General features: G+C 38.9%; 1 long non-coding RNA gene and 2 pseudogenes across 2 annotated transcripts in view; all 3 read right to left on the bottom strand.

The window, feature by feature from the left end:
* Positions 1-479: 479 nt before the first annotated feature.
* Positions 480-18,522, bottom strand: LOC148195462 (large ribosomal subunit protein cL38-like; annotated as a pseudogene). The gene is made up of 3 exons (XR_015780923.1): positions 18,251-18,522; positions 5,438-6,072; positions 480-751 (listed from the first exon to the last, which is right to left on the bottom strand). The product of XR_015780923.1 is annotated as a large ribosomal subunit protein cL38-like (transcript).
* Positions 16,995-20,635, bottom strand: LOC148195461 (pentatricopeptide repeat-containing protein At4g38010 pseudogene; annotated as a pseudogene).
* A 358-nt stretch (positions 20,636-20,993) lies between these two features.
* Positions 20,994-27,541, bottom strand: part of LOC148195460 (uncharacterized) — a 21,393-nt gene continuing 14,845 nt past the window's right edge. The window contains exon 2 of the long non-coding RNA XR_015781052.1: positions 20,994-21,188. This is a non-coding gene — a long non-coding RNA (uncharacterized LOC148195460). The remainder of the gene's footprint in view (positions 21,189-27,541) is intronic.

The raw sequence follows: 27,541 nt of genomic DNA, 5'->3' as shown, positions 1-27,541 counted from the left end.
TAAAATTTCAATAGTATAGCAGCAACTGTATTTTACAATTAGTTTGAATATATCGTAGGTTGCCTCTCAAGACTAGTCCCTATATTTCTTTACCCGAATGATTCATTAATCAGATAGAATTATGATCTAGCATTAGCATAAATAAAGGCCAATTTTATATGTTTTTGTATCACATTGGAAAACATCATAAGTTTATGCAAGAAATAACTTAACTTAAAACTTCTATTTATTCTAATAATTACTAATTAGATCAGGTACTAGAGCAGCTTCAAAAATCCCTAGTGCACTAACAGATTGAAACCGACTAAGATAAGGAAACAAAAAAAAACAGACTTAAATATGTTTCTTGTATCTGTAATATACTAATTTAATGGTTTTGATCTCCATCAAATTTTATTTTATGGTTTTGATGTCCAGTAACTAATAATTTTGAGGTGACAACCATCTACTACAGAACACCTGATGTTTCTTAAATAGTATAAGGACTAAAATGAATATCTTATAATATAAGAAATATAGATATCAATGGTTTATAGTTTCGTAAGAACTAAAAAGAGAATCAGGGCACCGAAACAATCAAAGGAATATTGCACAAATAAACTGATGGTAATAAATTAAATTACAAGGTTCACTAGTGACTACTGTAATCATGTAATCACTATGGATAGGACTGAAATCTTATCAAACCTGTATGCTACTGGATCATACTCTTCTCTTATATTGTCCTGCTCCCAATATTCTTGTTCTTTACCTGAAACAAACAAGAAAGAATACATAGCCATCAGCCTAAATGCATATGATTAAAAACTGGATGTTATTATGACTGACAACTTGTTTTCCTTATGAAAGGACAAAAAGTGTTTTAACATTAATTTAATAAAGCCAAACAAAATTGAATGCAAATTGTTAGTACAAAAGAACACACAACGAAAGTTGATTAGTGTTAAAATATGACAAAATTTCAATAGTAGTATACCTGTATTTTACAATTAATTTGAATATATCTTAGGTTACCTCTCAAGATTAGTCCCTACATTTCTTTACCCCCAATGATTCATTAATAAGTTAGAATTATGATCTAACATTAGCATAAATAAAGGCCAATTTTATGAACTAGTTGTAGAAGGAATAAGATCAATTTTATAGTGTAGTCACTTTGAAGACTGACAATGATTCATTGTCCAATATAAAATGAAAATCCAAATGAAATAGACATATTCACTTAAGTAAAAATAAATAAATTAAACAATAATAATAATAATAAAGAGTATTAAATGTATACTTCTTTTAATATTAATGTGTATTTATAAACTATTAACTAAATGATTAAATTGATGATAGAAATATAGTTATTTTGACATTTAATATTCATGATCACCTTAGATGACAACAGGTTGAGTCGAGCACAGATAGTTTATCCGCAATCCAACCTCACAAAAAAATTCATTCTCTACCTACTTAAAAAATATTTGCGAATATTTTAAAACCCGCATATACCCACAGATATCTGTAAATATTTTAAAAATATATTTTTATAAATTATCAAGATAAAATTGAAATAAAATTTCAAATAATATATAAAATGTGAAACCCTAAATAATTAGTAGTAGTAATTCCCTGTCATCATAATTAATCCACACCACAATCAACGCTTATTCTCGTTAAAAACCCACTTTCAAAAGCTGATAAATCCCTCTGCAGTGCACTGAAACCAAGCCCCCATAATTCTCTGAAACCGCTCCACGTCACACGCACTCAGTGCATTAAAAACGCACCAATCCTTGCATGCAAGCACGCCACGTGTTGCGGAAGAAGCTTCCTGATCAGAGGTTGGTGTGCAGGTGTCGGCTTGAGACACGTTCGTTCAAACGAACAAGAAATTAACAAAACTCTAAATTTTAGAAAAAAAAAACCCTTTCACCTGCACTCACTCATCTTCTTCCTCCGAATTCACCCTTTCATCTCCTCCAACTTCTCTCTAGGAACTCCCAAGCTTCTCTCTTCTGTAACTTACCAAAGCTTACTCCTAATCCATTTCAGATACTGCAGAAACGTTCCCTGCACCGTGAGCAGCGTTCTGAACCGAACAGAACCAAGATCTGGACTGGTAAGCTCTCGAACCCTAGAAACCCTTTTCTAAGTTGCATGCAGACCTTAATACAGCTGCATGTTAGAATATACTCTAAGTTTCTTACGTTCTTCCTGGATAGAGTTAGTGAAACGCTTGAGAAAGCACGTTGCGGGTAGGAAATTTTATTTGGGCAAGTTAACAAGTGTTTGCATAGGGAGTTCACTGCTAGACCAGGTAAGGGAAGCTTATAATTTTTAATTGATACTTGTATGTTGTGTAAACTGAATTGCATGTGATAGAAGCATGATATTTGAGCTGTATGGAGGACCACTGTTATGGATTGTGATTCTGATTTTGATTTATCTGTCATGAACGAGCACTGTTGACTGTATTATATATGTTTGGGTGGTTTGAAACTGCATGTTGGTTTGATTCGTATGAGTGATGGATGAATATGTTAATGTATGAGTTCTTAATAGGTTGATTGTGGAATGGGAATTAATCTGGAAGTAGAATTTATAAAGTTTAAAGATTTGAAAATTGTTTGAAGTATAAAGTATATTCTGAGATGTTGAAATCTGGAAATTTGTTAAGTTTGAGAAGTCTGAAAACCCAAATTATCCCCTTGATAATTGACGCTCGTCACTGTACGGTCTTAGACCGTTCGGTTTTTTTTCTTTAAAACAACTTAGAATGGAATTCCTTCATTTGGAAAGAATTCTGCTCGAGAGCGAGCGTCTCCAGTTGATGGTCTGAGCGTTCGTCCAGCTCAGCAGTATTTAAATATTTAAAACTTTATGAATAAGTAACGCTCGGTCTTATACCGAAGCGTTCGTCCTAAATAGCGTTCGTCCTTATGGTGAACGTTCGTCTTTGATAGCGTTCGTCCTTATGGTGAACGTTCGTCTTTGATAGCGTTCGTCCTTATGGTGAACGTTCGTCTTTGATAGCGTTCGTCCTTATGTTGAACGTTCGTCTTTGATAGTGTTCGTCCTTATGGTGAACGTTCGTCTTTGATAGCGTTCGGCCTTATGTCGAGCGTTCGTCCTTCATAGCGTTCGGCCTTATGTCGAGCGTCCGTTCTTAATAAGCGCTCGTTCTTATCACGAGCGTCCGTTCTAAATCTCGCTAGGTCTCATACCTCGCGTTCGTACTAATTGAGTATTCAATTGATGAAATAGCGTTCGTTCAAAGTATTCAAATATTCATTTCTTTACGTTCGTTCCATTCCTGGAATTGGTTTTTCATATGTAAATATCTTGAAAGATAATTCTAAGTGTGCTTGACCCTCCTTTGTACATTAAATCTGGTTCAAGTTTCTATCATGATTATTTTCTAAGTACCAGTACGCTTTAAGTCGAGCCAGTTCATTTAACTGGATCAACAGAAATTACGTTCGTTCTAAGTATTTTTCCTGCGTATCCAGTGAAGTCATTTGGACGTTCGTCCTGATTATTCAGTGGACTGAACGTTCGTTCTTTTATTCTCTTAAAGTTAAAGATGAATTTGATGTTACATTATCATGAATTACGGTGTGAAGACTATATGAATTGAATCTGTGATTATGGATATTGGACGAGCGTTCCATGGAGGAACGTCTCATGTATGTTGAACATTGAATTGGTAAAGTATGACCGTGGATAGCTAATGCTGGCTTGGTCCATCCTGATATTCCGTGATGCTCATCTTCACGTAGAAGGGGGTAGTCATGTGTGGGAATGGCAGGAGGTCATTCGTATCCCTCACTTAGCAGGGGCGAAGGATTAACCTCGAGTGGCAGCTGTTGAGGGTATCCCAGCTACTACATCACTCGGGTGCAAGGACGCCTGTAGCTACATGGTTCATACAGTCCGGACGGTCGTCTTTTATACTTATAAATTTCTATGATATATTATGTTAAATTGTATGTGGTGCGTTTGCATGTGAAATGTTGAATGTGAATGTTGAACGTATGAATTAAATATTATAAGCTTACCCTTGCGTTTTCCATTGTGTTGTCTACTGTCCATGTATCTCCGTCTTGTCAAATGCAATGATCATCCGTTGTGGATGTGAGCAGATGGTGGTACGTCCGTTGAAGAAATGCTGGAAGAAGGAAATTTGGAAGATGCAAATCTTGTGGAAGTGGAAGTAAAGACCGAGCCTGAACACGCTCGTTAAATTAGGACTGAAGTTGTTAGCTTCGATTGAACGTTCGGCCAAGTGTTTTTGTATAGCCGTTCGTCCTAGTTATTGTTTTGCTTCTGTTTAGCGTACGTTAGTATATATTTGAAGCATTCGTTTTAGTTTCCCTTGTAAGCGTTTATGCGCGCTTCCCTTGTACTGGTGTCGTTCGGCTTTTAAATCTGAGTTAATGCAAAGACTGCACTGTTTATATTATTAATTGTAATTAATTCTCAATTATGGTAATTACTATATTTTGGGATGTTACATAAAATATAATATAAATTAAATTAAATACAAATTAAAATTATATTTTAATTAAATTTAACCTCATAAAATATAAATTAATGTTAATTTTAATTAAATTTAACTCAATAAAATATAAATTAAATTTTTATTTTTATTTTTTGGAATAGTGGATATCCGCAAGTACGGATAGTATAATACCCACACCCAACCCACTTGCAAAGAATACGACTTCTTAAGTCAACATAAAAGCAGCTGAATTATGCTGTCTGAGTGTCTGAATTTGTAAAACTGAGAAATGAAATACGAATTGTTTCCTTTTGAGAACTTGGATTAAGGGAGAGTATTCTGGTTAACACAAGCTTGTGGTAATTAACAGCTTTGTTCTGTTCTGTTTCTGCAGTAACTACTTTCCATTACAGATATTTACACAGACCCTTGGTCAGACTGTACATTCAAATATTTTTCCTACTGCCTTAGTTTTGAGTTGAAGGTGTTCGATATTGGTCCACTTATGCCTCTTTCTTTAATTTCTCTAGTATATGTATACATGCGAGAACATAGCTAAGTGGAGAAAAGAAATAAGAGACAAAAAAAAATGTGAAAAAGAAAACTGTAAGAAGAAAAGTAGTGCAGAAAGAACATCTGTCTACAAGAATTCAGAAATATAAAGGTAAAGGAAGTTGCAAAGGGTTCCTGAGTGTGTAGGGAGAGTGTCTAGTTTTAGTCTAAAAATTGACGTATACTAGACGCATTCAGAAAACCTAACCATCAGTTCGCAAATTAATCGAATTCTCGTGCTCACCGTACCTAAGAAAGTGAATTCATCCAAAACAATTGCACAGATAAAAAGTTTCATTTGAGATTTAAACAAGAAATATAAGATAAAATGTTTAAAGAGTAGCGAATATGAGGCTTGAAGAAAACAGAGAAAGCATGAAAACGACGACGCAGTACCGAGTAAGTGGCTAGGCAGAGGGAGGCGGAGGAGCAGCGGAAGCAGAAGAAGCGTCAGCAGGAATAACGAGAGTCCAATCCGGAGGAAGAGGAGGCATAGGATCGTACACAGTTGGCTTGCGGTTTATATCCCATGGCTGCGTCTTCCGTGGCCGAGTCTTCATGTGATGCGCAGTCGCTTTCTTCTGCGGCCGAGACGAACACACTATCGTCACTTCTCTTTCCAATTCCCAGTGCTTGTGGTGGCGCCATCACCACTCCACACCCAAACATGCTTGACAACGACGACATCCTTCTCTCTTCTCGCTTTTCTCTTTTCTCTTCTATTGTTTCTCAAACACTCATCTCTTACCGGTTTATCCCTCTCAGATATTTTTCCAAAACTTCCCAATTTACCCTTCGAATTTTGGTTCGGAGGTACAAGGCCCAAAGGTTATTTGCTTTTTCCCTCTTCGATAGTTTCCTCCTCCATCCATTAAATTTTTCCTTACACGACATTATTCTGGAAAGTTTTGAAGAGTGTAAAAAGAAAATTGACAGGGTACAGAAAGAAACATCCTCCCTCTTCACGAACTTTACTAGGCCTGGTCTTTTCTTTCTATACCTTTTGGGCTCCCCTTTTGCAGACACCTTTGCTGAAATTAATCCATGATTCGATAAAAGTACAGAAGCATGAATGTGAGACCCTGGATAATTAGCAAATTTAATCCTGACATCACACCACTAACACACACACCACGTCACTGTTGCGGGTAATTAAAAACCCACTTTCAACTCTGATTTTCACCTCTGCAATGCACAGAAAACTGAACCACCATCATTCTCTGCAACATTAAAAACGCACCACTCCTTACATGCACACCTGCCACTTGTCACGTTAGAAACTTACAAATCAGAATTTAGTATGCAGGTGTCAGTCTTGGACATGTTTGTTCAAGCAAACGTTACTTTAACAAAACCAAAGTTTTCTGAGAACCCTTTCACCTGCACACTCATTCATCTTCTTCCTCAGAAAACCAAACTCTTCATTTTCTCCAAATTTCTCTCTAAGAATCCTTAACTTCTCTCTATCAGAAAACTCACGTTTCCTCTCTGATCACAATTGCAGCACCATAGGAATGTTAGTACTGCTGTGATCTCCATTTTGGACCAAACAGAAACTGAATCCAATCTGGTAAGCCTTCTTACTGTATTTCGTTCTTAGGTTTCTGGAAGAATAGAGTTTTAGTGCATGCAAGTATGTAGTCTCAGAGTTCTGCAATTTTTGATTAGATTTGTTTTGGAAGAATCAAGAATATAATAGAAGCATAGTTGGATAAAGCCATTTTCATCTAGGACAAGTTGGAACTTCAATCCGGGTAAGGGAAGCTTATATGTTTAATTCATACTGCTTGATTTTATAATCTGAGTTGCATGTATATGAAATCTGATATTTGAGCCTTATGAACGTTTACTGATATGAGATATAAATTCTGGTTCATTTGCATGTTGTTTTGGATACGCATGAAAGATGTGTGAATGTTATAGAGTTGGAATGATTAGATCGATTGAATCTGTCATGAATGAACACTGCTTAATTGTATTATATATGTTGTTGCTGATTTTTGATTTAAATGTATATTGATTTGATTCTGTATAAATGGAGTATGGTGATTGTATATTTGGAATGATCCAAATGTTGAAATCTGTATGATTTGATGTATTAAATCTGAAAGGAAAGTTGTCAAGTTCATAAAAATCGAAATCTGGAAAATTCTGTTAAGAGTTGAGAAATCTGGTCTCTGTACTGATAAAGGACGTTCGTCCCTGTACGGTCTTAAACCGTTCGGTTTTCAGTTAAGCTTACTTAGACTAGAATTCTTTCATTTGGAAAGAATTCTGCCCGAGAATGAGCGTCCCTAGTTGATGATCTGAGCGTTCGTCTAGCTCAGTAATATTTAAATATTTAAAACTTTATAAATGAGTGACGTTCGGCCTTAAGTAGAGCGTCCGTCCTTAATAACGTTCGTCCTAAATGAAGTTCGACCTTCTGTTGAACGTTCGTCTACAGAGCGTTCGTTTCTATATTGAACGTTCGTTCATAACTGGTGTTCGGTCATATACCTAAACGTTCGTCCTACCCAACGTTCGGTTTATACCAACGTTCGTTCTGATTGTGCTCGGTCATTGACTTAGCGTTCGTTCCAAAGCGGGGTTCGGTTTCTAAACTGAACGTTCGTCCCTATTATTGAATTTTGAGCGAACATAACTGGCGTTCGTCCAAATTGTTAAATTACGTTCGTACTTGGACTGCCAGTGCTGTTCTTCTGAAATCAATTATATTGCTGGTGTATCTAAACACTTATCACTGGTTTTATTCCTTGGGTTCTATCTAGATTCTTTACACTTAAAATCTTTCAATGTATTATTCATCTCTTCTAAAGATCAGTATTTTCAAATTATCAAGAGTTGAAGCATATTAAGTGAATAAATGACTCGTTTCTTTTGTCCAGAAACGTGAAATCAAAGGTTCTGTGATAAGTTCATTTTATTTGATTAAAGAATGCATGACGTTAATATTAAGAGAGTGAAATACAGAATGGAGATATTATAATTATGAAAGGATATGATGGTTGAACACGACATGATATGATTATATGATTTTGAACTTGAATGAGCGTTCCATGGAGGAGCTTCTCAGTTGTATTAAATGCTAAATTTGTAAAGTATGAACATGGACAAGTTACTGATGGCTTGGTCCATCCTGATATTCCGTGATGCTCATCTTCACGTAGAAGGGGGTAGTCATGCGTGGGAATGGCAGGAGGTCATTCGTATCCCTCACTTAGCAGGGGCGAATGATTAACCTCAAGTGGAGGTCATTCGTATCCCTCACTTAGCAGGGGCGAAGGATTAACCGCATGTGGAAGCTGATTAGGTATATCCCGGCTACCACACCACTTGGGTGCAAGGACGCCTGTAACTACATGGTTCATACAGTTCAGTACAGTCTGTTTTATATAGATTTATATGTTAAATTTTATGATTAAGTTGTTTGATGTATCTGTGAATTAAATTGTGAACTGTATGTATGTTGTATTAATTAAACAATATAAGCTTACCCTTGCAATTTTCCTGGTGCTGTTTACTGTCCATGTATAATCCGTCTTGTCAAAATGCAATGATCATCCGTTGTGGATGTGAGCAGAGGGTGATGCATCTCTTGAAGTATTACTGGAAGAAGAAAATTTGGAAGATGCAAACCTGGTTGAAGTTGAAGTAAAAGCTGAACAGTAGAGGCGCGATTCCGTAGCAGTTTTAGTCTAGTGTGTTGTGCAGTATTTTTGGCAGTTGTATATATATATATAGTTCTGCAGATCTGTTTTGTATTTATCTGAAAATTTGGAATTCTGTCAAGTGCTGGACTGTATTTTGATATTCTGTATTTAAATTCTACAGAATGGATAATCAGAACTGGTTTCTGTTTATTTTTTTATGAATTCTGAACACTGCAGATTTTACTGTACGTGCTGTATGTTAAGTTTTAAAATTCTGAGCTACTGTAATATTCTTAAGACTGCACTGTTTATCTCTGTAAATGTGATCAGTTCTGGTTAATGGTAATTATCATTATTTGGGATGTTACATTAGTGGTATCAGAACAGTTTTGTTCTCTTAAGGACACTGTAGGGTTATGAGTGCACTGTGTTTTGCTGTGTGCTTATTATATGTTTAATGAGTTATTATTATTTAACTCTTGGACATAACTAACGCTCGTTTTCTCTGTATCCAGAGAACTAATGGCACCTAGATTGCCTCCCCCTCCTCAACCGAATGAACCTGATACTTCCAACCGCTCTAGATTGTTGGAGGACGTTATTGAGAGACTCCAACGACAAAATACCACCCTTATGGAACAGAACACCACCCTGATGCAGCAGAATCAGGCAGCCATGCAGGGTTTAGAAGCCTCACGTGTTACTGCTGAAAACACACAGAGACAATTGATGGACATCCTTGCTGCCACTAGAGGTACGCCTGGAGCATCCTCTTCAAACGCCACTCCACACGCTGCTCAACCAAACGCTGAATGGAGTTTGGAGAGTTTCCTCCAGCATCATCCAGCTAAATTCAATGGAAAGGGCCTCCCTGATGAGGCGGATCAGTGGCTAGGAGACATGGAGAGAATTTTCAATGCAAAGAGGTGTCCGGACGAGAATAGGTTGGCTTACACAGAATATTTACTGACTGGGGAAGCAAGCCACTGGTGGGCGAGCACAAGAGCTATTCTGATAGAAGCTCAACGTCCTGTCACTTGGGAAGTATTTCGTGGTAAATTTTACGAGGAGTACTTTCCTGACAGCGTACGGTTTGCGAAGGAAGTGGAGTTTTTACAACTAGTTCAAGGTGGGATGACAGTTTCAGAGTATACCAACAAGTTCAAGCACCTTGTTCGGTTCTATACGATGGCAGCCAATGAAGAATGGCAGTGTAGGAAGTTTGAGAACGGATTGAGGAGTGATTTGAAGGTGTTGATATCCAGCTTATGTATCCGGTCTTTTCCCAGTATGGTTGAGCGAGCTAAGGTATTGGAGAAAAATATGGCAGAGGTTGAACGACAGAAGAAACAACCGCAAGTTAGTAGGGGACCAATTGTGTCCAGGGGAAGTTCTGTTCAGAGGAGACTACCTTACGCTCGTCCAAATCAATCAGCCAATACAAGTGGTTCTCAAGCACTGGTTCCTGTAGGACAAGCTGGACAAGGCAGTGTAACTTGCTTTCACTGTGGAGGGCCGCATTACCGTTCATCCTGCCCTCAACTGGTAGGAGGAAAGCACTGTAACAGATGTGGACGAAATGGGCACGTGGAGAACGAGTGTAACATGAGTGGAAGAGCAGTGATGAGACCACCAAACACTGGCAGAAATCAGCCACGGGGTGGACGTGCACAAGCAGTGGGGAGAGTGTACGCTATCACTGGAGCGGAAGCAGAGAACGCAGGTAATCTTATAACTGGTGAATGCTTGCTGTTTGGAGTGCCTTGTTGTGTGCTGTTTGACTCTGGGGCAACGCACTCCTTCATCTCGAAGGCGTGTGTTGAAAAGCTGGGAATAGTAGAGAGAGATCTGCAGTTTGACTTGGTGGTATCAACACCAGCGGCTGGAGAGCTTAGAACATCTACCGTGTGCATTAGATGTCCTATTGTGGTTGAGGGGCATAGTTATAAGGTGAACTTAATCTGTTTACCTTTGAAGGACTTGGAAATAATTCTAGGAATGGATTGGTTGGCTACCAACCATATTATTATAGATTGTGGCAAGAAGGAATTAGTGTTTCCTGAAGATGATGAAGAATGTGTGGGAGTTACATTCGGTCAGTTAAGGGAGGATATAATGGAAGGTGCAAGCTGTTTTCTCATTATGACACATGAAGACAAGGAGTTAGGAGGGTTGACGGAAGCACGGACGTCCAATGAGAGCAGTACGGAACGAGCAGTGGTGAGTGAATTTCTGGACGTTTTTCCAGAAGAGATACCAGGATTGCCTCCTGTTAGAGAAGTCGAATTCACCATTGATTTGGTGACAACGGCAGCTCCTATATCTGTTCAACCTTACCGAATGGCACCTGCAGAGTTGGTTGAACTCAAGAAGCAAATTGAAGAGCTTATGGAGAAGAAATTCATTAGACCGAGCGTATCACCATGGGGAGCTCCGGTACTCTTGGTGAAAAAGAAAGATGGCAGCTCTCGGTTATGTATAGATTACAGGCAATTAAACAAGCTGACCATCAAGAACAAATACCCGTTGCCAAGAATAGATGATTTGTTGGATCAGCTGCATGGAGCAACAGTATTTTCTAAGATTGATTTGCGTTCAGGATATCACCAGATAAGGGTTAAGGAGGACGACATCCAGAAGACAGCATTCAGATCACGTTATGGGCATTATGAGTACGTGGTAATGCCATTTGGAGTAACGAACGCTCCAGCCATCTTCATGGATTACATGAACCGGATATTTAGACCCTATTTGGATAAATTTGTAGTTGTGTTCATAGATGATATTCTCATCTACTCCAAAACCAATGCTGAACATGAAGAACACTTGAGAACAGTACTAACCGTGTTGAGGGAGAAAGAGTTGTACGCAAAGCTGTCCAAGTGTGAATTCTGGTTAAAGGAGGTGCAGTTTCTGGGGCATGTGATATCGTCTGAAGGTATTTCAGTAGATCCCTCTAAAGTGCAAGCAGTGTTAGATTGGAAGAGCCCGCGTTCAGTCACTGAAGTGAGGAGTTTTGTGGGGCTGGCTGGTTATTACAGACGTTTCATAGAGGGGTTCGCCAAGATAGTGGCTCCTCTTACTAGATTGACTAGAAAGGATCAGCCATTCGCTTGGACTGATCTGTGTGAGGAACGGTTCCAGGAGCTGAAGATGAAATTGACGAGCGCGCCAGTTTTGATTATTCCAGACACGTCCAAGCCATTTGAAGTGTACTGTGACGCATCTCACCAAGGTTTGGGCTGTGTGCTCATGCAAGAGAGACGTGCAGTAGCGTACGCGTCTCGCCAGTTGAAGATTCATGAACGCAATTATCCCACACACGACCTGGAGTTGGCAGCTGTCGTTTTTGCACTAAAGATTTGGAGGCACTATTTATACGGATCAACGTTCCAAGTCTTTAGTGATCACAAGAGCCTCAAATATTTGTTTGATCAGAGGGAGCTGAATATGAGGCAAAGACGTTGGCTGGAATTTTTAAAAGATTATGATTTTGAACTGCTATATCACCCTGGGAAAGCCAACGTAGTGGCAGACGCCCTAAGCAGGAATACAGTACAAGTCTCATTGATGATGGTGAAGGAGCTGAACTTGGTGGAGAATTTTAGAGATCTAAGATTACAATTTGAATTAGGAGAGAACGTAATAAGGTGCTGTAATCTTAGAATTTCTAGTGATGTGTTTGACAGAATCTGGATGAAGCAACGTGAGGATGAAGAACTGTTGAAGATATTTGATGCACTCGGTTCAGAAAAAGCTAAGGAGTTTAATGCTGGAACGGATGGTATGTTGCGTTATTTGGGAAGAACTTGCATTCCCAATGATGGAGAGCTGAAACGTATTATATTGGAAGAAGCTCATCATAGTCGTCTTAGCATACACCCCGGTATGACTAAGATGTATCAAGATCTTAGGAAATCTTTCTGGTGGCCGGGAATGAAGAGTGATGTTGCACGCTTTGTGGCATCTTGCTTAACCTGTCAACGCGCCAAGGCTGAACACCAACGTCCAGGTGGATTGCTTCAACAATTGGAGATTCCTGAATGGAAGTGGGACAGCATTTCCATGGACTTTGTGACTCATCTGCCACGCACAGTCAAGAATCACGATTCAATCTGGGTAATTGTGGACAGATTAACTAAGAGCGCCCACTTCTTAGCCGTGAATTTGAAGATGTCAATGACAAATTTGGCTAAGCTGTACATCAAGGAGATAGTGCGTCTTCATGGAGTGCCTTCAAGCATAGTTTCTGACCGAGACACGAGATTCACATCTCGGTTTTGGCAATCTTTACAAGGTGAATTGGGAAGCAAGCTACAGATGAGTTCTGCGTATCATCCGCAAACAGATGGCCAATCTGAAAGGACCATCCAGACGTTAGAAGATTTGCTTAGGACGTGTGTCCTGGACCATTTAGGCGCATGGGATGAGGTCTTGCCACTAGTGGAATTCACATACAATAACAGTTTCCAGTCTAGCATTGGTATGGCGCCTTTTGAAGCTCTCTATGGAAGGAAGTGCAGAACGCCACTTTGCTGGTTTCAGGAAGGAGAGAATGTGCTAACTGGACCAGAACTTATCCAGCAAACTACTGATAAAGTGAAATTGATTCGGGACAGATTGAAGACATCCTTGAGCAGACAGAAATCTTATGCAGATAGGAGGAGAAGACCCTTGGAGTTTGCAGCAGGAGACCATGTATTTTTAAGGTTGAATCCAATCACTGGAGTGGGAAGAGTTGTTCGTCCAAAGAAGCTGTCTCCCAAGTTCATAGGACCGTATCAAATTCTGAAGAAGATTGGACCAGTAGCTTATGAGCTTGCTTTGCCTCCTCAACTATCAAACCTTCATCCTGTTTTCCATGTGTCTCAACTCAGAAAGTATATAGCCAATCCCTCTCATGTTTTAGAACTGGAAGACATTCAACTACAACCTGATCGAACGCTGGAGTTGCAACCAATCCGCATTGATGATGTTCGCACTAAATTACACAAGAGGAAGGATGTTCGATTGGTGAAGGTAGTGTGGGATGCCAAGAATGGAGATTCAACGTGGGAGGTGGAGAGTGCAATGAGGGACTTATATCCACACTTATTCATAGGTAAATTCTGAATTTTCGAGGACGAAAATTTTTGTAGTTAGGGAGAATGTGAGACCCTGGATAATTAGCAAATTTAATCCTGACATCACACCACTAACACACACACCACGTCACTGTTGCGGGTAATTAAAAACCCACTTTCAACTCTGATTTTCACCTCTGCAATGCACAGAAAACTGAACCACCATCATTCTCTGCAACATTAAAAACGCACCACTCCTTACATGCACACCTGCCACTTGTCACGTTAGAAACTTACAAATCAGAATTTAGTATGCAGGTGTCAGTCTTGGACATGTTTGTTCAAGCAAACGTTACTTTAACAAAACCAAAGTTTTCTGAGAACCCTTTCACCTGCACACTCATTCATCTTCTTCCTCAGAAAACCAAACTCTTCATTTTCTCCAAATTTCTCTCTAAGAATCCTTAACTTCTCTCTATCAGAAAACTCACGTTTCCTCTCTGATCACAATTGCAGCACCATAGGAATGTTAGTACTGCTGTGATCTCCATTTTGGACCAAACAGAAACTGAATCCAATCTGGTAAGCCTTCTTACTGTATTTCGTTCTTAGGTTTCTGGAAGAATAGAGTTTTAGTGCATGCAAGTATGTAGTCTCAGAGTTCTGCAATTTTTGATTAGATTTGTTTTGGAAGAATCAAGAATATAATAGAAGCATAGTTGGATAAAGCCATTTTCATCTAGGACAAGTTGGAACTTCAATCCGGGTAAGGGAAGCTTATATGTTTAATTCATACTGCTTGATTTTATAATCTGAGTTGCATGTATATGAAATCTGATATTTGAGCCTTATGAACGTTTACTGATATGAGATATAAATTCTGGTTCATTTGCATGTTGTTTTGGATACGCATGAAAGATGTGTGAATGTTATAGAGTTGGAATGATTAGATCGATTGAATCTGTCATGAATGAACACTGCTTAATTGTATTATATATGTTGTTGCTGATTTTTGATTTAAATGTATATTGATTTGATTCTGTATAAATGGAGTATGGTGATTGTATATTTGGAATGATCCAAATGTTGAAATCTGTATGATTTGATGTATTAAATCTGAAAGGAAAGTTGTCAAGTTCATAAAAATCGAAATCTGGAAAATTCTGTTAAGAGTTGAGAAATCTGGTCTCTGTACTGATAAAGGACGTTCGTCCCTGTACGGTCTTAAACCGTTCGGTTTTCAGTTAAGCTTACTTAGACTAGAATTCTTTCATTTGGAAAGAATTCTGCCCGAGAATGAGCGTCCCTAGTTGATGATCTGAGCGTTCGTCTAGCTCAGTAATATTTAAATATTTAAAACTTTATAAATGAGTGACGTTCGGCCTTAAGTAGAGCGTCCGTCCTTAATAACGTTCGTCCTAAATGAAGTTCGACCTTCTGTTGAACGTTCGTCTACAGAGCGTTCGTTTCTATATTGAACGTTCGTTCATAACTGGTGTTCGGTCATATACCTAAACGTTCGTCCTACCCAACGTTCGGTTTATACCAACGTTCGTTCTGATTGTGCTCGGTCATTGACTTAGCGTTCGTTCCAAAGCGGGGTTCGGTTTCTAAACTGAACGTTCGTCCCTATTATTGAATTTTGAGCGAACATAACTGGCGTTCGTCCAAATTGTTAAATTACGTTCGTACTTGGACTGCCAGTGCTGTTCTTCTGAAATCAATTATATTGCTGGTGTATCTAAACACTTATCACTGGTTTTATTCCTTGGGTTCTATCTAGATTCTTTACACTTAAAATCTTTCAATGTATTATTCATCTCTTCTAAAGATCAGTATTTTCAAATTATCAAGAGTTGAAGCATATTAAGTGAATAAATGACTCGTTTCTTTTGTCCAGAAACGTGAAATCAAAGGTTCTGTGATAAGTTCATTTTATTTGATTAAAGAATGCATGACGTTAATATTAAGAGAGTGAAATACAGAATGGAGATATTATAATTATGAAAGGATATGATGGTTGAACACGACATGATATGATTATATGATTTTGAACTTGAATGAGCGTTCCATGGAGGAGCTTCTCAGTTGTATTAAATGCTAAATTTGTAAAGTATGAACATGGACAAGTTACTGATGGCTTGGTCCATCCTGATATTCCGTGATGCTCATCTTCACGTAGAAGGGGGTAGTCATGCGTGGGAATGGCAGGAGGTCATTCGTATCCCTCACTTAGCAGGGGCGAATGATTAACCTCAAGTGGAGGTCATTCGTATCCCTCACTTAGCAGGGGCGAAGGATTAACCGCATGTGGAAGCTGATTAGGTATATCCCGGCTACCACACCACTTGGGTGCAAGGACGCCTGTAACTACATGGTTCATACAGTTCAGTACAGTCTGTTTTATATAGATTTATATGTTAAATTTTATGATTAAGTTGTTTGATGTATCTGTGAATTAAATTGTGAACTGTATGTATGTTGTATTAATTAAACAATATAAGCTTACCCTTGCAATTTTCCTGGTGCTGTTTACTGTCCATGTATAATCCGTCTTGTCAAAATGCAATGATCATCCGTTGTGGATGTGAGCAGAGGGTGATGCATCTCTTGAAGTATTACTGGAAGAAGAAAATTTGGAAGATGCAAACCTGGTTGAAGTTGAAGTAAAAGCTGAACAGTAGAGGCGCGATTCCGTAGCAGTTTTAGTCTAGTGTGTTGTGCAGTATTTTTGGCAGTTGTATATATATATATAGTTCTGCAGATCTGTTTTGTATTTATCTGAAAATTTGGAATTCTGTCAAGTGCTGGACTGTATTTTGATATTCTGTATTTAAATTCTACAGAATGGATAATCAGAACTGGTTTCTGTTTATTTTTTTATGAATTCTGAACACTGCAGATTTTACTGTACGTGCTGTATGTTAAGTTTTAAAATTCTGAGCTACTGTAATATTCTTAAGACTGCACTGTTTATCTCTGTAAATGTGATCAGTTCTGGTTAATGGTAATTATCATTATTTGGGATGTTACAATGAACCATTTAATCTCTAAATTTATAATGATGAATTAAATTTGTTTTTTACACTGATAGACAAGAAAAATTATTTCCAAAATGTTAATTAATATTAATGTGGTCTCTCTGAAATTAATTTAATCATTTCTTATTAACTAGTGTAACACCTGTAACATCCCAAAAATACAGTAAAATCATATAATAGAATTAATTACACTAAATGATAAACCAATTCAGTTTTATATTAAACAAGCGAACGCTCTTGACCGAACGGCCTTACATAGAGTTGCCAAAAGTGAACTGTACAAGATTCAAGGGAGAGGAGGCTGCTAGTTCTTGTTTCATTTCAGCAATAGTCATAAAAAATAAACTCAAAACATACGTGTACTTTTCGATGAAAACGACACATTCCGGAATAGACAATTTCTGAAACCACCACTTAACTAACTATGCAAGTACTTGGTCAAACAACTGCTTTAATTTACACAAGTAGTGTAAATTATGTTTATTTTCAAGAATTTATCTTCTATAAAATTGGAATCTCATTTGGAAGAAAATAAAAAAATCAGCATGCTCATGCTTCAGGAAAACTACTACCAGTAATGGTAGAGTTCTTCTATTATTATGACTACGTGCCATTGAATGAGTTGACGCATTCCGTATCTGAACTTACCCAAGTGGCTTCTATTTCTATTATGTTTGTCTCATGTCAGAGCTTGTGGCATAGTAACTACTGTCGTCAAAGTTCAGGTGACCATTGACCGATCGCTCACAATCATAAACATTAAACGTTGTCACTGTCACGGGCAAGACAAAATTTCCCTTTGGCCCCTAAAAGAGGGTACCTATGAAACCATCTTGCTCCTGAGCTGCTTCTCAATGCATAAGCTTAAGCTTAATTTGGCAAGGAGTGACCCCGTATCTTTTCCATAAATGCAGTGCTCTCGCGTTGTAACTATTATGAACTTCCATATCAAGTCCCAATCTGGCCTGGTTTGAGCATAATAAATAAGACAAGTCTAAAATGATTTAGAGACACTTTATAGAATGCACCATTAGAAGTTGTTCAAGTCCATAGACAAAATACGTGAGCTCAGGGTCAAGTGTGCTTGTCTGATTAGCAGAGGGTATTAATATGCCCCTCAGAGTATATTTGATTGGCAAGGATGTCCAATAGTACGTAAATATCCTCACTTTGAGGATGATTACTGTCTCCAACTAAAAATTCATGACTCTTACCATCCACCCTTATAATGCTAGACCCAGGAGCCTTGTATTGAGAATCAAACAAATTACTTCTAGGGCTACGTTCAATGGACCGAAATACATTCGGTTTAGGGGTTGTTACTTGCTTTTATGGTACCGTTTTCTGTTGTATTAGAACTCTATAAATAGAGTTCTGTTTTGTATTTTAAGGTTTACAAAAACAGAGAAACATTCAGTATTATGCAATAATATCAGATTAAAGAAAGGTTACCTTTTACTTGTTCGTCTCTCTCCCCTCTACATTTTTCCCTTCTGCACCGACGTGATCTGAGGCTCCCAAGGCTGCCGGACCACCGCTGGACCACCATGCTTTGAGAAGGAACTCTCTGGAAAGCTCCGTTCTCTCTCCTCACTCGTATGACAGCTCCTGGACACGTTTGCAGAAGAGGCTGAAGCTGACTGCCTTAATCATGCCACGGGCCATCCAATATTGGGCCTCGTTACTGTGCATGCCATTTTGGGCCTCGACTTAATACCTTGCTTATTCCTTTCTGCTTCATCAGTCTCCTAACATTTCTCACGTCAGCCCATTTCTTGTTAGAGGCATACAGATTAGAAAGAAGCACGTATATGCCACTATCTTGAAATTCAAAATTCTGCAGTGATTTCAAGATTTCTTGGGTGAATCCAACATTCCCATATGTATTACAGGCACTCAAAAGCGCTCCTATGATCTGCACATCAGGGGACATGGGCATTGTCTTTATCAACTCCACAGCTTCCTCCACCAGTCCAGCTCTGCAGAGTAAATCAACCATGCAGCCGTAGTGTTCTAACCAGGAAGAAAGGTTGTAGAGGGGACTTGACATCTCATTGAAATACTTTCGGCCTTCGCTGACCAAGCCAGAATGGCAGCAAGCTGTTAAAACAGCAAGAAATGTCACTTCATTAGGCTTTGCACCTGACACTATCAAATCTTTAAATAGCTTCAATGCTTCCCTCCCAAGTCCATTTATTGCTAGGCCACCTATATAGGCATTCCAAGTACGGATATTCCTAGAAGGCATTCCACCTATATAGGCATTCCAACACAGCATTGCATACCACCAACTCCTTCCCGAACAGACATTTGAGACCCAACCCATGAATTCCTTTCCCCAAATTTAAACAACCCAATTTCCCACAAGCCCCAAGTATGCTGACAAAGGTTGCCACATTAGGTTCCACATCCATTCTCAAAAACAATGCGATGGCCTCATTAAACAACCTAGCCTTGACATACCCAGATATCAAGCCAGTCCAAGAGACCACGTCTCTCACAAGCATGTCATCAAACACCTTGCCAGCACCAACAGTGTCCCCAGAAATGCAATACACATGGACAAGAGTGTTTTGCACATAAATGTCGCACCACAAGGCAGTCTTCAAAGCTACGGAATGAAACTGTTTAATCTCTACAATCCCATAAAACTTAGCACAAGATTTCAAAACTGCTGGGATAGTGTACACATCAGGCACAAAACCATTCCTAACAGTCCATCTATAAATCAGGATTGCAAGCCAGGGTAAGTGGCCAGAGGCATAGCCAGAAATCAGCAAATTGCAAGGGAAAGAGCTCAAGTTCCAATCAAATTGCTTCAGGAAATTGCAAGGGTAATGAACATCTGTAACATGTTTTCCCAAAAAAATTGCAGCCTTGGAAATAACCAAGTCATTGGCAACAAGGGCAGAAGTCAATAGATGCGCATGAATTTGCTTGAAGGATCTCAAGCCATTGCTCTTGTGAATCAAATCCAAGAGAACCGATTTCAGAGATTGCCCAGCCTTGCTCATGGTAGTGATCAGTGCTCAAACAATCCATCCAAAATCTTTCACTGTTTATGAGTGGACATAGCCACGCTTAGTTATTGGCACACAAGGTTATCAAAATCACAAGGAGTTTACGTTCCCACACCCTCTAACCTTGGTGTATTAGTAATTTTGAGCGTTCGGTCTTAAATTGGATTCTTAGGTTTGAATCGAGAGCGTTCGGTTTTGGTGCAATAGTGATTATAAGCGTTCGTCCTAAATTGGTATTCTCAGGAAGTGATCTTGAGCGTTCGTTTTGGTGCATTAGTGATTGTAGTCGTTCGTCCTTAATTTGGATTATTAGGTTTGGATCATAAGCGTTCGGTCTTGGGTATTAGTGATTGATAGCGTTCGACCTGGATCAGGTATTTTGAGGTTTAGATTGTAAGCGTTCGGTCTTGATGTATGAATTATGATTAGCGTTTGATCTTGATCTGATAGTGAACGTTCGATCCTGATGGTGATTATTCTAAGTTAGTGATCATTCATAGAGAACGTTCGGTCTCGATGATGTTTGTCCTCAGGTAATGCTCGTAAAAACTTAGCGTTCGATCTAGATGAGGTTTGATGTTTGACCGATCGTCCAAACAGTGTTCGAATAATAGTATTCAGTCTAATAGAGTTCGCTGTTTTAGCGTTAAGTCTAAGTGCTCGATCTTAACGTTCGTTCAATAGTGTTCGACCTAATAGTATTCTGTCTATCAGCGTTTGGAGTTTTAGCGTCCAGCATAAGTCCTTGATCTTAGCGTTCGTTCTTTTGGTGTTCGAACTAATGGTATGCGGTCTAATAACGTTTGGTGTTTTAGTGTTGAGCCCAAGAGATTGATCTTAACGTTCGTCCAAGCAGTATCCGATTTGAATGAGGTGTTTGGTTTTAGCATTCGGCCTAATAGTATTCGATTTAATATGGTGTCCTGTTTAGCGTTCGGTCAATAGTGCTTAATCTCATGACGTACGGCCAAATAGTGTTCAATCTAATATGGTGCTCGGTATTTAGCGTTCGGCCTGATTATGATGGATTTTATAGCGTCCGTCCAAATAGCATAGTGTTCGGCAATTTAGCTGTCGACAGATAGCGTTCGTCCGAATAGCGCGGTGAATAGTGTTGGCTGTAACACCCCGAAATTTTGTGTTACGCTGACTAATTTTTCCGTAAAACACGTAAGTAAAATTCAAATTTTTAATATTCAACTTCCACGGAAAAATAGTACGTTATTTATTACAAACCGATTATTCCGAAAATAAAACGTTTAAATAGTCAGGATCGAATACAAACAAATACATTCCCAGTCATCTATCCCATCTCTCTTTCATCCTTTATGCATGTTCAGAAATATCAGCCATCACATCTGCAATAACATCTGCTCCCGTATAACATCACACATTACACGATCATCGCATTCACATGCACAAACAAGCAAGGGTGAGCTAACAAAATACAATTCATATACATCATAAATATACTCATAATAACATACTATCATCCACACCTTAACCAGATCAAACTATATACCCAAGTACGAATTATGCTTCAACCATATGCATATACCAATATGTATCAAAATATCAAATTAGAATGCATACGCCAATATACATTACAAAATAAATCAGACTACATCCACCAATATTACAGATCAATCAAAATACATACACCAATTTGTACTAGCGTCACTCCCATCACTCTTTTCAGAGCTTCCCCGGGCCGTTACACATTACCCTAATGTGTAGTGCTGCTTCCCATCACTCTATAGGGAGATTCCCCGAGCAAGTACACAAGTCACCCTCCATCACTCTAATCAAGAGCTTCCCCGGACAAGTGCAAGTATACCCCTCATCACTCGCCTAAAGAGATTCCTCGGGCCCGCAAGCACAACGCCAATCAAATTTTGTAATGAGCTTCACCGGACTAGTACCCCACGTCACCCCCATCACTCTTACATAAATGTAAGAGATTCCCCGGGCGGTTACACACGTCACCCGTGTATAGGGTTACTTCCCATCACTCTATAGAGCTTTCTCGGGCCAGCAACCACAACGCTTACTATCCACCACTCATTTAACGACACCAAGTAGCCAAAAATACACATATCCAATAATCCTCACAATACCAATCCAACCATACCATAACGCACATATCATATCATCATCACATAATCATCACAATACCAAATTTTAAACAATTCAAGTTCTTCATTTAACATGAAACTTATAATCAAATCATATACAACCATGATTTCAACAGTACTTAACCATTCAAACATCATTCTCCTATCAATTTCCAATCTCAATCAGATCAACCAACATTCCCATATCAAATAGATATTTCAAACAACTCAAAACAGTGTACACCTAACACATTTTCTTTATATCTTTTTAATATCTTTTTAATACTCATTTTTAGGTAACTCAAACAGGTTTGAAACCATTACCAACAGTTCCAGACGGGTCAAGAACCCCCAAAACGACCTAGAGAACGTCCAAAACGGACATCCGGAACCCCAAAACTATCGAAAACAAATTCTGCAAAGTGCAGGTGCGAGTTAACTATTTTGACGAACGTCATAAACAATTGGACGGACACTGTTTGGACGAACGCTGTTAGTCTTAGTCGAGCACTATTGGGACGAGCGTTTTACTCTTAGTCGAGCACCATTGGGACGAACGCTGTTAAAGCTAGCGCTTCATGGACGAACACTGTGAGATCAAACACTAGGCCGAACGCTCAAAACCGAACACCATATTGAATTCAACACTCATTGAACGAGCGCTTTACTATCAAACCTTATGAAGACCGAACGATAATTAAACCATCAACTGACCGAACACTACTAAACCAGCGAATGAACGAACGCTACTAACCAACACCTGAGCGATCGTTACTAAACCATAACTTGAGCGATCGTTATTTAAACCAATGACCGAACGCTATTAATATCATCCCTGAAAACGGAACGCTCTCCAGAGAAGGACGAACGCTAAATGCCTAAGCCAAAGCATGATTATGACCGAACGCTACTATCAAGAACGAACGTTAACCAAACCAACATTTGATCGAACGCCACTCAGCACATGGCATGACCGATCGTCCAAATCCGACATGGACGAACGGTCAGTTTTTCGCATCATGCAGAATTCTGCAGAATGGTAGCAGAACCTCCCTTGACCATTTCTAACCACTTTTCTCAACTTCTTAGACTCTTAATTCTCGTTTTAGACTTAATTAAACTTATCCAAATGATTCTAAGCATTTCTACTACCATTTTTTTAAGTGATTAAAGTTCACTTTCAGCTCCAAAACACTAACTTCAACAACTTAGGGACCCAAATTTGATTCTACTACTTGGAACATGTTTTAGACCACTTTTATGTTTCTAACAAGTCACAATGGACTTGTCTAGACTGCCCAAACAGTCCAGGAACACTGCAGCCCTCATTTACTCAAAATCCCTACCTCACTTCCTCTAAAATAGCCCAAATTGACCATAAAGACACTTGATTTCCTTTCTAACAACACTACCACCGAATTTTCATGTCAACACAGATCCAACATACACAATTCCAATAATCATCTCATACTTCCATCAATTCATCCAACCAAAAATTCATTAACTAAGCAAAACACACAATTTTCGTATTCCATGAAAAGTGAGTTAAAACTTCCTTGTTTACCACCCTAATTCACACCCAAATCCATCAAAACTTCATTTATGCATATACCAACATGCTAGAACGAATTTCCATCATCCAATTCACATATATTCATCACCTTACACAATTATTTCATCATCCAACTTATGCAGAATTCATAGATTAAATCTAACTCCCCTTACAACTTTACCTTCAAGCTTCTTTCATATTCAGAATTCTCAATCCATCATTTAATTATCTCACCTTATCATATTGATAATAACAAGTCCATAGATTCAAACAGAAAACCAAAGATCAAGGATCAATCTAACATCATCTCCATATGCTTAAAACATTTCATCCAATTCATATAAATTTTCCACAAAGTAAAATACATAGATTAGCTCCCCTTACCTCTTGAAGATCTTAACTTCTTCTTCCAAGAGAGTAACTCTTCCCTTCTGGTAGACCAAGCACGCTCCAATACCTCTGCACACTTAGAGTTTCGTTCTCCTCACACCAAAAAGCTCTCCACTCTCCCCAAACTTCCAAGTCTGATTTGGATTTAAAGAAAGGGCTCCAAGACAAGCAAGGACCCAAGATATTGTAATTTAGCAATAAAAGACCGACATCTGGCCTTACTAATCCATTTTCCAGCCCCAAAATCCGGAAAGAATGGTTTGTGGGAAGATTCCCGAACCTTGCACGCTCAAAAAAACGTGTTCCAGGCTGTTATGTTTCCATAACTGACGTAGCTAATCGATTAACTAAAGTGCTAATCGATTAACTCGAGTCCAGAGGCTAAAACACGAATTTTCTCTGTAACAATCGATTAACTACAGCTGTTAATCGATTAACTAGCAGAAAACTCAAAATAACGTTTTTCGTGACTTGTTTGATTTGGTTGAGGCCCTTCCCGATGTTGAAAAAAAACGTATGAGTACTCAAATCGAAGCTCTTTGAGTCTACTTTCTAATGGAAAAATAATTAACCCAAAATATTAATTGTATAAAAAGTTATACATAAAATAGTAAACCATGTCAAATTTTGACAGCATTCTATTTTACACTACAACTTGAAATTTTTACAACTTGGTAAAATTTTGAGTTTACAAGGGTCTTACATTGGCCAAATACGTTCGGCATATAGCGTTCGGCAGATAGCGTTCGGTCATATAGCGTTCGTCCAAATAGTATTCAACCAACTAGTATTCAACAGGCTTAATTACCTACTTAGTCCCCATGTTCGGAGGTAATTTGCTGTTTAGTACCCGGTTTTAAAAATGTAGGCATTTGATACCTATGTTTTGAAATTTGTATCAATTGAATCCTACCCACTTAACGCCGTTATAAATCTAACGTTTTTCTGACATCAACTTTGAATTGTGGACGAGCGGTAGTGGACGAGCGTCCGAGCATCGTTGGACGAGCGTCCTCTTCTGTTGGACGAGCGTCCTCCTCTGTTTGGACGAGCGTCCTCCACTGTTAGACGAGCGTCCTCCACTGTTGGATGAGCGTCCTCCTCTGTTTGGACGAGCGTCCTCCTCTGTTTGGACGAGCGTCCTCCACTGTTGGACGAGCGTCCTCCACTGTTGGACGAGCGTCCTCCTCTGTTTGGACGAGCGTCCTCCACTGTTGGACGAGCGTCCTCCTCTGTTTGGACGAGCGTCCTCCAGTGTTGGACGAGCGTCCTCCTCTGTTTGGACGATCGTCCACAACCGCTCGTCCACAATTCAAAGTTGATGTCAGAAAAACGTTAGATTTATAACGGCGTTAAGTGGGTAGGATTCAATTGATACAAATTTCAAAACATAGGTATCAAATGCCTACATTTTTAAAACCGGGTACTAAACAGCAAATTACCTCCGAACATGGGGACTAAGTAGGTAATTAAGCCTATTCAACAATAGCATTCGGCAGATAGCGTTCGTCCAAATGTATTCGTCCAAATAGTGCTCGGCAAATAGTGTTCGGTTCCAAGGTTATTTGCTCTTGTTTTAAGTGTGCAATGTGGTTGGAATATGTACTCTGATGTGATTTATGTGAAAAACATGTGAATGCATGAGATATGATAAATTACTCTGATAATATGACTATGGTTGTAAATGATGAGTTTGAGTATGATTTGGACATCTCAGGGAGAGATGACTGTGGATGTAAATGATGAGTTTGAGTATGATTTGGACATCTCGGGGAGAGATGGATGAAAGTGATATGTGGTGTTGTGGTTGTTCTGTATAACTGTAGTGAACTTTGGGCTCGGTCTCTCTATCCCTACACTCAAAGCATTGTTCATGCTCACATAGAGAAGAACAGTGTCTGTGGTGAGAGTAGAGGGAGGTCCTCGTCTATAGCCTTTAATGGCAGAGATAGGCAGCTTGGGGATTCACCTTGCTAGTGTTGAAGAGTGCCAACAGAACTATGCAAGTGCAAAGACGACTGCTAGTTCGAGAGTTATACAAATCCGGATGAGTCGTGTGAGTGTGAGTTGTGGTTTAATGAGTATGCTTGAATTGTTCTTATATATATATATATAACTACGTATGATGACATGAATTAACTGTGCTATATGTATAACATGTTTTTTTTATATCTAGCTCACCCTTGCATTGTTTTTGTTATGTGCTGTTTGGGTATGTTTCGTTGGCGATGATCATCCACTTGGATGGGAGTAGATGTTGTCGAGGAGATTCCCTTGGAGCAAGAGCTAGAGGATACCGAGGTTGCGGTTTAGTCTGCTAAGAACTTTCCTATTCGAACACTTGTTGTAGTGTTCAATAATTTAAACCGTTAAGTTTAAATTTTCGTTTCTTTGGCGATGATCATCCACTTGGATGGGAGCAGATGTTGTCGAGGAGATTCCCTTGGAGCAAGAGCTAGAGGATACCGAGGTTGCGGTTTAGTCTGCTAAGAACTTTCCTATTCGAACACTTGTTGTAGTGTTCAATAATTTAAACCGTTAAGTTTAAATTTTCGTTCCTTTGGCGATGATCATCCACTTGGATGGGAGCAGATGTTGTCGAGGAGATTCCCTTGGAGCAAGAGCTAGAGGATACCGAGGTTCTGGTTTAGTCTGCTAAGAACTTTCCTATTCGAACACTTGTTGTAGTGTTCAATAATTTAAACTGTTAAGTTTAAATTTTCGTTCCTTTCTTTTTTGGATGACTGTAATTCTGCACTTAAATTACACGTCATATGCTGACTGTTCTCTATATTTGAATGTTGACGTCTTTATTATATAATATTGGTTAGGTTTAATCCTTTTCGACATCCCTATTTATGTACGAATGTCTCAATTGGGTTCTCGTTTTCTAAAGTGTATCAAAATGGTCCCTAATTTTGAAAATTGATATCAATTGAGTCCTTTCCGTTAAGTTGGCTGGACGGCGTTAAAAAAATTGATGAGTGGATGCTGAGATGACGAACGAACGCTCGTCCACCAGCAAACGAACGCTCGTCCATCAGCGAACGAACGCTCGTCGACCACCGAACGAACGGTCGTCCAGTAGTAAGAGGTCGACGAGCATTCGTTCTCTGGTGGACGAGCGTTCGTTCGCTGGTGGACGAGCGTTCGTTCGCTGGTGGACGGGCGTTCGTTCGTCATCTCAGCATCCACTCATCAATTTTTTTAACGCCGTCCAGCCAACTTAACGGAAAGGACTCAATTGATATCAATTTTCAAAATTAGGGACCATTTTGATACACTTTAGAAAACGAGAACCCAATTGAGACATTCGTACATAAATAGGGATGTCGAAAAGGATTAAACCTAACCAATATTATATAATAAAGACGTCAACATTCAAATATAGAGAACAGTCAGCATATGACGTGTAATTTAAGTGCAGAATTACAGTCATCCAAAAAAGAAAGGAACGAAAATTTAAACTTAACAGTTTAAATTATTGAACACTACAACAAGTGTTCGAATAGGAAAGTTCTTAGCAGACTAAACCAGAACCTCGGTATCCTCTAGCTCTTGCTCCAAGGGAATCTCCTCGACAACATCTGCTCCCATCCAAGTGGATGATCATCGCCAAAGGAACGAAAATTTAAACTTAACGGTTTAAATTATTGAACACTACAAC

Source organism: Vigna umbellata, chromosome 7 (genome assembly GCF_029865625.1).
Source record: "Vigna umbellata cultivar VRB3 chromosome 7, Vumbellata_1.0, whole genome shotgun sequence".
Taxonomy (NCBI): domain Eukaryota; kingdom Viridiplantae; phylum Streptophyta; class Magnoliopsida; order Fabales; family Fabaceae; genus Vigna; species Vigna umbellata.
Note: the sequence above shows the minus strand (reverse complement) of the source record. Positions and strands in the feature narration are given on the sequence as shown.